Source organism: Triticum aestivum, chromosome 3D, assembly GCF_018294505.1.
Source record: "Triticum aestivum cultivar Chinese Spring chromosome 3D, IWGSC CS RefSeq v2.1, whole genome shotgun sequence".
Taxonomy (NCBI): domain Eukaryota; kingdom Viridiplantae; phylum Streptophyta; class Magnoliopsida; order Poales; family Poaceae; genus Triticum; species Triticum aestivum.
In genome coordinates this window covers 429,132,935-429,148,077 of record NC_057802.1, presented here as the reverse complement: position 1 = coordinate 429,148,077, position 15,143 = coordinate 429,132,935, and positions in this window count along the sequence as shown.

Genomic DNA, 15,143 nt, shown 5'->3' with positions numbered 1-15,143 from the left:
GAGTCCAGAATCACCAGATCCAATCTAGACACCATCTCGGATGGGGTTCACCACCTCCATTGGTGCCTCTCTGGTGATGCGTGAGTAGTTCTTTGTAGACCTTCGGGTCCGTAGTTAGTAGCTAGATGGCTTCTTCTCTCTCGCTGAATCTGATACGTCTCCAACGTATCTACTTTTTCTCATGCTTTTCCTCTTGTTTTGGACTCTAATTTGCATGATTTGAATGAAACTAACCCTGGACTGACGTTGTTTTCAGCAGAACTACCATGGTGTTATTTTTGAGCAGAAATAAAAGTTCTCGGAATGGAACGAAACTTTTTGAGGATTTTTTATATCAAGAATAAGAATTTTTGGAGCCAAGACCCACCACAGAGGGGCCCCTAGGTGGGCACAACCTACCAGGGCGCCCCCCTCTCCTGGCGCGCCCAAGTGGGTTGTACCCACCTGGTGGCCCGGCAGACGACTCCCCTGATACTATAAAATCACATATTTCCAGAAAAAAAATCAGGGAGAAAGAATTATCGCATTCCACGAGACGGAGCCGCCGCCAAGCCCTGTTCTTCCTCGGGAGGGCAGATCTGGAGTCCGTTTGGGGCTCCGGAGAGTGGGATCTTCGTTCTTCGTCATCACCAACCCATCTCCATTGCCAATTCCATGATGCTCCCCACCGGGAGTGACTAATTCCTTTGTAGGCTCGCTGGTCGGTGAGGAGTTGGATGAGAGTCATCATGTAATCGAGTTAGTTTTGTTAGGGCCTGATCCCTGTATCCACTATGTTCTTAGATTGATGTTGCTATGACTTTGCTATGCTTAATGCTTGTCACTTTGGGCCCGGGTGCCATGAACTCAGATCTGAACCGTTTATGAATTCATCATTGTATCCATGTTTTAGATCCGTTCTTGCAAGTTATAGTCGCCTACTACGTGTTATGATCTGACAAACCCGGAGTGACAACAACCGGGCCCACTCTCGGTGATGACCATAGTTTGAGGAGTTCATGTATTCACTATGTGTTAATGCTTTGTTCCGGTTCTCTATTAAAAGGAGACCTTAATATCCCTTAGTTTCCAATATGGACCCTGCTGCCACAGGAGGGTAGGACAAAAGATGTCATGCAAGTTCTTTTAATAAAGCACGTATGACTATTTACAGAATACATGCCTACATTATATCGATGAACTGGAGCTAGTGCCGTATCGCCCTAGGTTATAACTGTCACATGATGAATATCATCCAACAAGTCACTGATCCAATGCCTACGATTTTGTCCTATATTGTTTCTGATAAGTTACTACTACTATCATCACTATTACACTTGCTACCAAATTACTGCTATCTCTGTTACCGTTACTGCTGTCACTACTATCAAAACTATCAAACTACTGTGCTACTGATCACTTTGCTGCAGATAATTAATCTCCAGGTGTGGTTGAATTGACAACTCAGCTGCTAATACCTTCAAATATTCTTTGGCTCCCCTTGTGTCGAATCTATAAAGTTGGGTTGAATACTCTACCCTCGAAAACTATTGCGATCCCCTATACTTGTGGGTTATCAAGACATTTTTCTGGCGCCGTTGCCGGGGAGCATAACTATATTTGTTGAGTCACTTGGGATTATTATCAATTTATCACTATGAAGAATCTGAAGGATCCAAAGACTAAGATATTTCCCTCAAAGACGAGGGGAGGTAAGGAACTGCCATCCAGTTCTGCTTTAGATTCACCTTCTGTTTTGAGTAAACTAGCAACACCACCACATACTATCAATTCTAATATGTCGCAAGTTATTGATGATGCTACTTCTACTATGAATGATGTTTATGATGATGCTAGTACCTTACTTGATAATGATGATGTGCCACTTGGTGAATTTCTTGATGAACAAATTGCTAGAGTAATACAACATGATGTTGTTGAATCTGATGATGAGCTTGAAACTGAAACTCCTGAACCATCTGCTAGAACTAGCCTTCTTAGATATGAATTGCCTAAGGTACCGGAAGGTTATGTTATGAATGAGGAGACAACTAGAGATATTCTTGCTTGTAAGGATAGAGATGATCTAGAGAAATTACTATGCAAGTATAAAGAAAAATCTCTGGATGCTAGAATGAAGTATGATCCTAAGTTTGCTACTTCACCAATCTTTATTGTTGACAAGGATTATGAATTCTCTGTCGACCCAGAGTTAATTACTTTGGTTGAATCTGATCCTTTCCATGGTTATGAAACTGAAATTGTTGTGGTACATCTTACTAAGTTGAATGATATAGCTACCCTTTTTACTCATGATGAGAAAACTCGCTATTACTTTATTCTCAAATTATTTCCTTTCTCATTAAAGGGTGATGCTAAAGCTTGGTACAATACTCTTGCTCCTGGTTGTGTGCATAGTCCCCAGGATATGATTTATTACTTCTCTGAAAAATATTTTCCTATTCATAAGAAACAAGCTGCCTTACAGGAAATATTTAACTTTGTGCAAACTAAAGAAGAGAGTCTCCCACAAGCTTGGGGGAAGCTTTGCCAATTACTTAATGCTTTGCCGGATGATCCTCTTAAAAAAATGAAATACTTGATATCTTCTATAATGGACTAACCGATGCTTCTAGGGACTTCCTAGATAGTTGTGCTGGTTGTGTTTTCAGGGAACGAACTATTGCTCAAGCTGAAGAATTATTGAATAACATATTGAAAAATTATGATGATTGGACTCTTCCTGAACCACCGGCTAAACCCACTCTGAAGAAGAGGGGTATATTATATCTCAGTCCTGAAGATATGCAAGAGGCAAAGAAATCTATGAAGGAAAAAGGTATTAAAGCTGAGGACGTTAAAAATTTACCTCATATTGAAGAAATACATGGGCTTAATACACCACCAATGCCTAAGGTGGTAGAGGTAAATTCTCTTATGAAGTTCAATGAAAATGATAATCCTCACAATATGCATCCTAGTCAATGGCTTTATGAGTTTGAAAACTACATTAGAAAACAAGATCACTTCAATGCAAATGTTATGAAACAATTAAAATATAGTTATGATATGATTGCTCGCTTGAGTGACTTGTTATTTAGAATTTCAAATGATGTTAGAGGTGTTGGAAAACATGCTTCTATGATAAAAACCCTGTTAGAACAAGTTGCTAAATCACAAAGAGAATTGCTTGATGAAATGAATAATAATATGCATGACTTTGCTGTTAGAGTTGCAACTAGAGGAGGTGAAATGACTCAGGAACCACTTTATCCTGAGGGACACCCAACAAGAATTGAACAAGATTCACAAAGAAATAAAATTAGTGCACCTAGTCCTTCTAAAAAGAAAACGAAGAAGAAAAATGATAGGAATCTGCATGCTTCTAGTGAACCTGAAATAGAAAAAACTCCTGATAATGAAAATGAAACTTCTATCTCTGATGCTGAAACTCAATCTGGTAATGATCATCCACCTACTGATAATAAAAAAGATAATGATGAGGTTTAGGAAGACTCCCAACCAAATGATGATAAAGAACAGGGTAATGATGTTGAGACAGAACCACCGGTTGATCTTGATAACCCACAACCTAAGAATAAAATATATGATAAAAGAGACTTTGTGGCTAGGAAACACGGTAAAGAAAGAGAACCATGGGTTCAAAAACCTATGCCTTTTCCAACCAAGTCAACTAAAAAGAATGATGATGAAGAATTTGAACGCATTGCTGAAATGCTGAGGCTAGTCTTTTTGCGTACCCGCTTGACTGATATCTTGAAAATGCCTCCTTATGCAAAGTATATGAAAGACATCATAACTAATAAGGGAAAAATACCGGAAGCTGGAATCTCCACTATGCTTGCTGATACGTCTCCAACGTATCTATAATTTTTGATTGTTCCATGCTAATATATTATCTGTTTTGGATGTTTAATGGGCTTTAATATACTCTTTTATATTATTTTTGGGACTAACCTATTAACCGAAGGCCCAGTGCAAATCGCTGTTTTTTTGCCTATTTCACTGTTTCACAGAAAAGGAATATCAAACGGAATCCAAACGAAACGAAACCTTCGCGAGGATCTTTCTTGGAACAAACGCAATCCAGGAGACTTGGAGTGGAAGTCAGAGACGCAAAGAGGCGGCCACGAGGTAGGAGGGCGCGCCCAGGGGGGTAGGCGCGCCCCCACCCTCGTGGGCCCCTCGTAGCTCCACCGACCTACTTCTTTCACCTATATATACTCTTATACCCTGAAAACATCCAGGGGAGCCACGAAACCACTTTTCCACCACCGCAACCTTCTGTACCCGTGAGATCCCATCTTGGGGCCTTTTCCGGCGATCTGCCGGAGGGGGATTCGATCACGGAGGGCTTCTACGTCAATACCATAGCCTCTCCGATGATGTGTGAGTAGATTACCATAGACCTTCGGGTCCATAGTTATTAGCTAGATGGCTTCTTCTCTCTCTTTGGTTCTTAATACATAGTTCTTCTCGATGTTCTTGGAGATCTATTCGATGTAATACTTTTTGCGGTGTGTTTGTCGAGATCCGATGAATTGTGGGTTTATGATCAAGATTATCTATGAACAATATTTGATTCTTCTCTGAATTCTTATATGCATGATTTGATATCTTTGCAAGTCTCTTTGAATTATCGGTTTAGTTTGGCCTACTAGATTGATCTTTCTTGCAATGGGAGAAGTGCTTAGCTTTGGGTTCAATCTTGCGGTGCTCGATTCCAATGACAGAAAGGGAACCGACACGTATTGTATTGTTGCCATCGAGGATAAAAAGATGGGGTTTATATCATATTGCCTGAGTTTATCCCTTTACATCATGTCATCTTGCCTAATGTGTTACTCTATTCTTATGAACTTAATACTCTAGATGCATGCTGGATAGCGGTCGATGTGTGGAGTAATAGTAGTAGATGCAAAATCATTTCGGTCTACTTGACACAGACATGATGCATATGTTCATGATCATGCCTAGATATTCTCATAACTATGCACTTTTCTATCAATTGCTCGGCAGTAATTGGTTCACCCACCGTAATATATGCTATCTTGAGAGAAGCAACTAGTGAAACCAATGGCCCCCGGGTCTACTTTACATCATATAAATTTCCGATCTATAATTCTAGTTTACTATTTATTTTGCAATCTTTCTTTTCCAATATATACAATAGAAATACCAAAAATATTTATCTTATTATCTTTATCAGATCTCACTTTTGCAAGTGGCCGCGAAGGGATTGACAACCCCTTTACCACATTGGTTGCAAGGTTCTTGATTGTTTGTGCAGGTACTAGGCGACTTGCGTGTAGTCTCCTACTGGATTGATACCTTGGTTCTCAAAAACTGAGGGAAATACTTACGCTACTTTGCTGCATCACCCTTTCCTCTTCAAGGGAAAACCAACGCATGCTCAAGAGGTAGCAAGAATGATTTCTGGCGCCGTTGCCGGGGAGATCTACGCTCAAGTCAAGACATACCAAGTACCCATCACAAACTCTTATTCCTCGCATTACATTATTTGCCATTTGCCTCTCGTTTTCCTCTCCCCCACTTCACCTTTGCCTTTTCTTCGCCTCTTTCCCGTTTGCCTTTCTTTCGACATGGCCGAATCGAAAAGGGCTAAGGGTTCTATCCCGGGTTTTAGCACTTTGGATAGTCCCTCTGTCCTCTCTAAGCTCATAAATAATGATGCTATGGAAAGACCTACAGGGATTATCCATGAGAGTTTGAATAATTTCGATGAAGATGATCCCGGAATTTTTCATTATTTACTTGACGAGTCTTTGAAAAATACTTGGGATAGGCTATTAAGGATCCGAGCCAGCTATGTGCCCCAATATCAAATTGAGATATACCTAAAAAGCTTTTATGTTGGCTTACCCTCTTCGTTCAAGCAAGTTTTAGATTCTATTTTTGAAGAAGGTTTTCTTGAGGGGGATACCATAGATACCTATGAAAAGATGAAAACTATATTTGGGCACCCCATGAGTGAGAAGGTTGAATCCACCTCTCTTTTGTGCTTTTATCAAAATGAAATTATCAAAGAGATGAAGACTAGCTTAGATGCAAATTTCCGTAGCGTGCTTAATCTTTCTTCCACCATTAATGGCCACGTGCTTTCTCAAAATAGAAAGATAAATGCTATAGATAAGAAATTTTCTCTTTTCTTTCCCAATACCAAAGATGGCAATATCTAGATCTATTCTTGTTTTTATGCCTAGCTAGGGGCGTTAAACGATAGCACTTGTTGGGAGGCAACCCAATTTTATTTTTGTTCCTTGCTTTTTGTTCCTGTTTAGTAATAGATAATTCATCTAGCCTATGTTTAGATGTGGTTTTATGTTTTAATTAGTGTTTGTGCCAAGTAGAACCTTTGGGAAGACTTGGGGGAAGTCTTTGTGATCTTGCTGTAAAAAACAGAAACTTTAGCGCTCACGAGATTAGCTGCCTTTTTTTACTGGAGAGTGCATTTAGGTTGATTCTTTTTGCAGAAGATTAATAGATAAATTACTCACGTCCACCAATTTATTTCAGAAATTGTGGAGTTGCAGAAGTATACGTTTGATACAGATTGCTACAGACTGTTCTGTTTTTGACAGATTCTGTTTTTCGTGTGTTGTTTGCTTATTTTGATGAATCTATGGCTAGTATCGGGGGGTATGAACCATAGAGAAGTTGGAATACAGTAGGTTTAACACCAATATAAATAAAGAATGAGTTCATTACAGTACCTTAAAGTGGTGATTTGTTTTCTTACACTAACGGAGCTCATGAGATTTTCTGTTTGAGTTTTGTGTTGTGAAGTTTTCTAGTTTTTGGGTAAAGATTTGATGGATTTTGGAACAAGGAGTGGCAAGAGCCTAAGATTGGGGATGCCCAAGGCAACCCAAGGTAAAATGCAAGGACAACCAAAAGCCTAAGCTTGGGGATGCCCCGGAAGGCATCCCCTCTTTTGTCTTCGTCTATCGGTAACTTTAGTTGAGGCTATAATTTTATTCACCACGTGATATGTGTTTTGCTTGGAGCGTCTTGTATGATTTGAGTCTTTGCTTTTTAGTTTACCACAATCATCCTTGCTGTAAACACCTTTTGGAGAGACACACATGAATCGGAATTTATTAAAATACTCTATGTGCTTCACTTATATCTTTTGAGCTAGATAATTTTGCTCTAGTGCTTCACTTATACCTTTTTAGAGCACGGTGGTGGTTTTATTTTATAGAAATTATTGATCTCTCATGCTTCACTTATATTATTTTGAGAGTCTTTTAGAACATCATGGTAATTTGCTTTGGCTATAAAATTAGTCCTAATATGATAGGCATCCAAGATGGGTATAATAAAAACTTTCATATTGAGTGCATTAAATACTATGAGAAGTTTGATACTTGATATTGTTTTGAGATATAAAGATGGTAATATTAGAGTCGTGCTAGTGGAGTAATTGTGTAATTGAGAAATACTTGTGTTGAGGTTGGCAAGTCCCATAGCATGCACGTATGGTAAACGTTGTGTGACAAATTTGAAGCATGAGGTGTTCTTTGATTGCTTTCCTTATGAGTGGCGGTCGGGGACGAGCGATGGTCTTCTCCTCCCAATCTATACCCCTAGGAGCATGCGCGTAGTGCTTGGTTTTGATGACTTGTAGATTTTTGCAATAAGTATGTGAGTTCTTTATGACTAATGTTGAGTCCATGGATTATACGCACTCTCACCCTTCCATCATTGCTAGCCTCTTCGGTACCTGCATTGCCCTTTCTCACCTCGAGAATTGGTGCAAACTTCGCCGGTGCATCCAAACCCCATGATATGATACACTCTATCACACATAAGCGTCCTTATATCTTCCTCAAAACAGCCACCGTACCTACCTATTATGGCATTTCCATAGCCATTCCGAGATATATTGCCATGCAACTTTCCACCGTTCCGTTTATTATGAAATGCCCCATCATTGTCATATTGCTTTGCATGCTCATGTAGTTGACATCGTATTTGTGGCAAGCCACCTTCATAGTTCTTTCATACATGTCACTCTTGATTCATTGCACATCCCGGTACACCGCCGGAGGCATTCACATAGAGTCATATTTTGTGCTAGGTATCGAGTTGTAATTCTTGAGTTGTAAGTAAATAAAAGTGTGATGATTTTCATTATTAGAGCATTGTCCCATGTGAGGAAAGGATGATGGAGACTATGATTCCCCCACAAGTCGGGATGAGACTCCGGACGAAAAAAAAATAAAAGAGGCCAAAGAAGCCCAAAAAAAGAGGCCATAAAAAAAGAGAAGGCCCAACCAAAAAAAATGAGAGAAAAAGAGAGAAGGGGCGATGTTACTATCCTTTTTCCACACTTGTGCTTCAAAGTAGCACCATGATCTTCATGATAGAGAGTCTCTTATTTTGTCACTTTCATATACTAGTGGGAATTTTTCATTATATAACTTGGCTTGTATACTCCAATGATGGGCTTCCTCAAAATGCCCTAGGTCTTCATGAGCAAGCAAGTTGGATGCACACCCACTTAGTTTCTTTTGTTGAGCTTTCATATATTTATAGCTCTAGTGCATCCGTTGCATGGCAATCCCTACTCCTTGCATTGACATCAATTGATGGGCATCTCCATAGCCCGTTGATTAGCCGCGTCAATGTGAGATTTTCTCCTTTTTGTCTTCTCACACAACCTTCATCATCATATTCTATTCCACCCATAGTGCTATGTCCATGGCTCGCGCTCATATATTGCATGAAAGTTGAAAGAGTTTGAAAAGGCTAAGTATGAAACAATTGCTTGGCTTGTCATCGGGGTTGTGCATGATGGGAGCATTTTGTGTGACGAAAATGAAGCATGTCCAAACTATATGATTTTGTAGGGATAAGCTTTCTTTGGCTATGTTATTTTGATAAGACATAATTGCTTGATTAGCATGCTTAAAGTATTATTATTTTTATGTCAATATTAAACTTTTGTCTAGAATCTTTTGGATCTAAACATTCATGCCACAATAAAGAGAATTACATTGAAAATTATGCTAGGTAGAATTCCACATCAAAAATTCTGTTTTTATCATTTACCTACTCGAGGACGAGCAGGAATTAAGCTTGGGGATGCTTGATACGTCTCCAACGTATCTATAATTTTTGATTGTTCCATGCTAATATATTATCTGTTTTGGATGTTTAATGGGCTTTAATATACTCTTTTATATTATTTTTGGGACTAACCTATTAACCGAAGGCCCAGTGCAAATCGCTGTTTTTTTGCCTATTTCAGTGTTTCGCAGAAAAGGAATATCAAACGGAATCCAAACGAAACGAAACCTTCGCGAGGATCTTTCTTGGAACAAACGCAATCCAGGAGACTTGGAGTGGAAGTCAGAGACGCAATGAGGCGACCACGAGGTAGGAGGGCGCGCCCAGGGGGTAGGCGCGCCCCCACCCTCGTGGGCCCCTCGTAGCTCCACCGACCTACTTCTTTCGCCTATATATACTCTTATACCCTGAAAACATCCAGGGGAGCCACAAAACCACTTTTCCACCACCGCAACCTTCTGTACCCGTGAGATCCCATCTTGGGGCCTTTTCCGGCGATCTGCCGGAGGGGGATTCGATCACGGAGGGCTTCTACATCAATACCATAGCCTCTCCGATGATGTGTGTGTAGATTACCATAGACCTTCGGGTCCATAGTTATTAGCTAGATGGCTTCTTCTCTCTCTTTGGTTCTTAATACATAGTTCTTCTCGATGTTCTTGGAGATCTATTCGATGTAACTCTTTTTGCGGTGTGTTTGTCGAGATCCGAGGAATTGTGGGTTTATGATCAAGATTATCTATGAACAATATTTGATTCTTCTCTGAATTCTTATATGCATGATTTGATATCTTTGCAAGTCTCTTTGAATTATCGGTTTAGTTTGGCCTACTAGATTGATCTTTCTTGCAATGGGAGAAGTGCTTAGCTTTGGGTTCAATCTTGCGGTGCTCGATCCCAGTGACAGAAAGGGAACCGACACGTATTGTATTGTTGCCATCGAGGATAAAAAGATGGGGTTTATATCATATTGCTTGAGTTTATCCCTCTACATCATGTCATCTTGCCTAATGCGTTACTCTGTTCTTATGAACTTAATACTCTAGATGCATGCTGGATAGCGGTCGATGTGTGGAGTAATAGTAGTTGATGCAAAATCATTTCGGTCTACTTGACACGGACGTGATGCCTATGTTCATGATCATGCCTAGATATTCTCATAACTATGCGCTTTTCTATCAATTGCTCGGCAGTAATTTGTTCACCCACCGTAATATATGCTATCTTGAGAGAAGCCACTAGTGAAACCAATGGCCCCCGGGTCTACTTTACATCATATAAGTTTCCGATCTATAATTCTAGTTTACTATTTATTTTGCAATCTTTATTTTCCAATATATACAACAAAAATACCAAAAATATTTATATTATTATCTTTATCAGATCTCACTTTTGCAAGTGGCTGTGAAGGGATTGACAACCCCTTTATCACGTTGGTTGGAAGGTTCTTGATTGTTTGTGCAGGTACTAGGTGACTTGCGAGTAGTCTCCTACTGGATTGATACTGTGGTTCTCAAAAACCGAGGGAAATACTTACGCTACTTTGCTGCATCACCCTTTCCTCTTCAAGGGAAAACCAACGCATGCTCAAGAGGTAGCACTTACTAATTATAGTTTCAAAGATGGAGTACCTAAAAAATTGGAGATCCGGGAATACCAACTATACGTTGCTCTATCAAAAACAATTTTGTGAAAACTGCTTTGTGTGATTTAGGAGTTGGTGTTAGTTTATGCCTTTCTCTTTATATAAAAGACTTGACTTGAATAAACTCACACCTACTGAAATATCTTTGCAAATGGCTGACAAATCAACTGCCATACCTATCGGTATCTGTGAGGATGTGCCCGTTGTTGTTGCAAATGTTACTATTTTGACTGACTTTGTTATACTTGAGATGCCTGAGGACGACAACATGTCGATTATCCTTGGTAGACCCTTTTTGAATACCGCAGGGGCTGTTATTGATTGCAATAAAAGCAAGTTCACTTTTCATATTAATGGTAATGAGCATACGGTGCACTTTTCGAAGAAACAATTCCAAGTGAATGGTATTAATGTTATTGAAAAATCTCTGACAATCACTATTGGAAGTTTTCAAATTCCTCTACCTACTGTCAAAAAGAAATATGAAATGCTTATCATTGGGGACATTCATATCCACATTGAGGTAACTTAGTGATTTACGAAAGTTCTTCGGTTTCATGCTAATCGAAAGTGGTTGTTAATAAGACCTGATCAAACTTATTAATGAATCATTTTTAGTGGTATGAAGTTGATGAATTTAGTAAGCACTACCTTCTGTCCCTATCCTTAGTTTTCTGTTTTTATTAGTTAAATAAAATAAACTGCCGTGTTTTGTCTGTTTTCTGAATTTTCCGTGCAATAAAAAATGACCCAAAAATATGCTCAGAATGCCCTGAAAATTTTATATGTTTTTTTGAATATTTAAGAATTTTTGGTGTAAATAATACCAGAGGGAGGTGCACCAGGTGGGCACAACCCACCTGGGCGCGCCAGGACCCCCAGACGTGCCCTGGTGGGTTGTGGTCCCCACGTGGGCCCCCTCACTTATCCCTTCATCCCACATCATCACTTACCTCCAGAAAAAAAATCCATTGCTCTCTCTCCCGTGTTCTTGAGCACAAACCCGCGGATTTCGATCTCTTTGCTCGAAGCTCCGTTTCCGAAACTGTTTCGGGGGATTGTTGCTTGGTATGTGACTCCACCGTTTGTCCAATTAGTTTTTGTTTTAGTGGTTTATACTTTTAATAATAAGCTACTCTTGGTGCTGCTGTAGATGAGCTTGCATGTTGACTTCTTAGTGTTCTAAGTTGTTTGAATGCATGCTATGTCCTCTATGTATCCCTATGAGTAGTTGCTATCAATTTTATAAAGTTTTGTTGACAAATTTTTGTCACCTCAAAAATTTTTATTTTCAGAAAATTGTACGCGGACATGAATATCTTTAGGAAGTTTGGCTCTAAGAAGAACTCCAAGGGTGTTATTGGGGAGTCTTCTGACAGTGATCTCCACCCTCGGAGGTTGGCGGAGGTACGGCCGTGCGAATGGCCGCACACCCTGTTCCTGCAAGAGGCTGGAATTCTTCCGGAGTTCATGCAATATATTGCTAATGCCGGCCTCACCGACTTCATCATAGATGAGTGTGACCAACACCAAATCCTCACAAACATCTTCGTTCAAAGTTTTACTTTCCTGCCTAGGAATAATCCTCCTGAAGTGAGCTTTGACTTATATGCTGAAAACCATCATATACCACTTACTGAATTTTGTGACATATGCATGATCCTGTCTGATGGGAGCTTGGCTGAGCCTAGGCCAGCTGAGTTTGAGGCCTTTTATCGCACTTTGACAGTGGGTGATGAGAGAGGACTGTCAGCCATCACTGCCGCTGGTTTACAATTTCCTCTTGTTCGTTACTTTGCACTTTTCATTACCAAATGCTTGCTTGCTAGGGAGAAGGTGGGTGCACTTAGTTCACCAGACCTTGCTGTTTTACGTGTGCACTTGAGGGCGACAACACGCATAGCTTGGGAGCCATCGTGGCTCGTCGCCTGCATCTTAATAAATCCCAGGGTAAAATGCATGGTGGGATTTTCCCACTTCAATGTTGGGATACGCCCTCATGATTACCCTCTGACTAAGGTTTAACTAGACCGTGCAGCCATGGACTACCATCACTTTCTTGCACATGATCGTCCTGACATCACCATTCCTTATAACTTGGTCTATAGCGTTGAAACTCGTGATGTTATTCCATTGCCTGCGCCTGCTTTATTTGATTCTGCTGCCAGGGGCGGATACCGGATTATGCCTGCAGACATCATCACCTATTGGAACGCTCACGCTGCTGCAGAGGCTGCGGAGGACCCCAGCAGTGGGATGAGTGGATGCCAGCTCCTCAGGATCCCTACTACCCTCCAGGGTACTGATCGATAACCAAGCTAGGCCAAAAGCCTAAGCTTGGGGGAGTACGTGTTCTCACCGACATTATATTCAAGTTCACTTATTTCATTCTGTTTGTCGGTGTTCACACTTTTTCATTGTATCATCCATGCTTAGATTTATTTTCTTGCCTTCTTCTTGTGTGTTTGAAAAACCTTAGAAAAACAAAAAAATTAGTTGTAGTAATTTATTTTCTATGCATGCTTAGTAGTAGCACTAAAAAGAAAATCCAAAAAGATTTCCTTGTTCTTCTTTTGCTTGTTGGGAGCTCTCCCGTGTAAATAGTTTTTCTTGTTTTTGTTTTCCCTTTTATTTGCTTGTTCAAGAAAACCAAAAACTCCAAAAATATTTCAGTGTGTTTCTTTGAATTTATTTTGTTTTTATTCGAGTCCTACCGAGGAGGAGACCACGATGAAAATGTTGAGTGGCTCTCATATGAATAATTGTTGAACTAATAAAGAGCCCATTTTACCTTGTCTTCTCCTGTTGAATAAAATGTTTGCAGATTCCAGCTCAGTCCATGGCACTCTTGCACTAATATTATTTTCATATCATTCGGTCGTGCAAGTGAAAGGCAATAATGACGACATTCGATGAACTGGTCGTGGCAAAGAGAAACTGGTATGAACTCGACTTGTTCTGTTTGTGTAAATATGTTTAACCTAGTATCCATGCTTCAGCCCATTATGATTAAACATGTTTGCAATGACAATTAGAGATTATAGTTTCTCATGCCATGCATAAGTAGCTGGGAGTTGATCATGATTTATCTTGGATATCAACATAGCGTTAAAATGACTGTGATGTAGTATGATGATATGGTATCCTCCTCTGAATGTTCGAGTGGCTTGACTTGGCACATGTTCATGCATGTAGTTGAATCAAAACCAACATAGCCTCTATGATATTTATGTTCATGGTGTTCATATCCTACTCATGCTAGTGTCCAATGTTACTTATGCATAATGCATGGTTATGATCGTTGTTGCTCTCTAACTGGCCGCTTCTCATCTAATTGCTAGCCTTCACCTGTACTAAGTGGGGACTCTGCTTGTACATCAAAACTTTGAACCCAAAGTTATTCCAGATGAGTCCACCATACCTACCTATATGCAGTATTACCGTGCCGTCCTAAGTAAATTTGCATGCGCCACCTCTAAAAACTTCTAAAAATTATCCTTTTTGTGTGCCTCGATCGTTCATGGAACGACAGGAGGTGGTCGGTATCTTCCATGCTAAGCGGGTTATTCTCAGGTCGAGTGTTTATTCACTCACCATCACACGAGAAAATGGGCGGTAATAGGGATTCCCAGTCCTGAATTCAGAAATGCAAATAGTTAAACAAAACTCCCCCGGGACTGATGTTGGTATGGACGGCACCCGTTGTTTCGGACAAGCCGTGGAGTGTGATTGATGGTGGAGGGGAGTAAACCTTTACTTTTATCGCTTGGGAACCGCCACTAGCGTGCTTAGCATGGAAGATGTTGATAACTGATGGTCGTGAAGTGAATAAGAAGGGTGCATGTCTCAAAATATCATCTATCTCTGTTTTAAAGATTGAGCTCTGGCACCTCTGCAAATCACCGCTTCCCTGTGCGAAGGGACTTTCTATTTACTTTTATGTTGTGTCATCACCTTGTAAAACAAGCGCTAGAAACTGAGATAGCACTGCTGTCATGATTTATGCATTGTGTATAGGTAATGTTGGGTGCATCATGACTGGATCTTTTCTACCATGAATTACAAAGTTTAGTCGCTGCTTGAACTTCGGAGGTGCTCTGCATTTATGTTCTGCGGTCTCAGAAAGGTCTAGCGAGATACCACTATTGTTATATTATATCATGGTTGTTTTGACAACGTGTTGCCATTTGAGATATTTTATTATTGCTCGCTAGCTGATTATGTCATTGATATGAGTCATTATAATCTTTAAATGTTATTGTTGGACATGGTTAGTTATAATGCTGGCTGAAAACCTGGGTGTTGTTTAAGCTTATTTATGCAAACAAGAGCAAAAGAGTTCCTAAAAGTTTTTCTTTCTCACTTTCAGTTTATCAACTAAATTGCTTGAGGACAAGCAAAG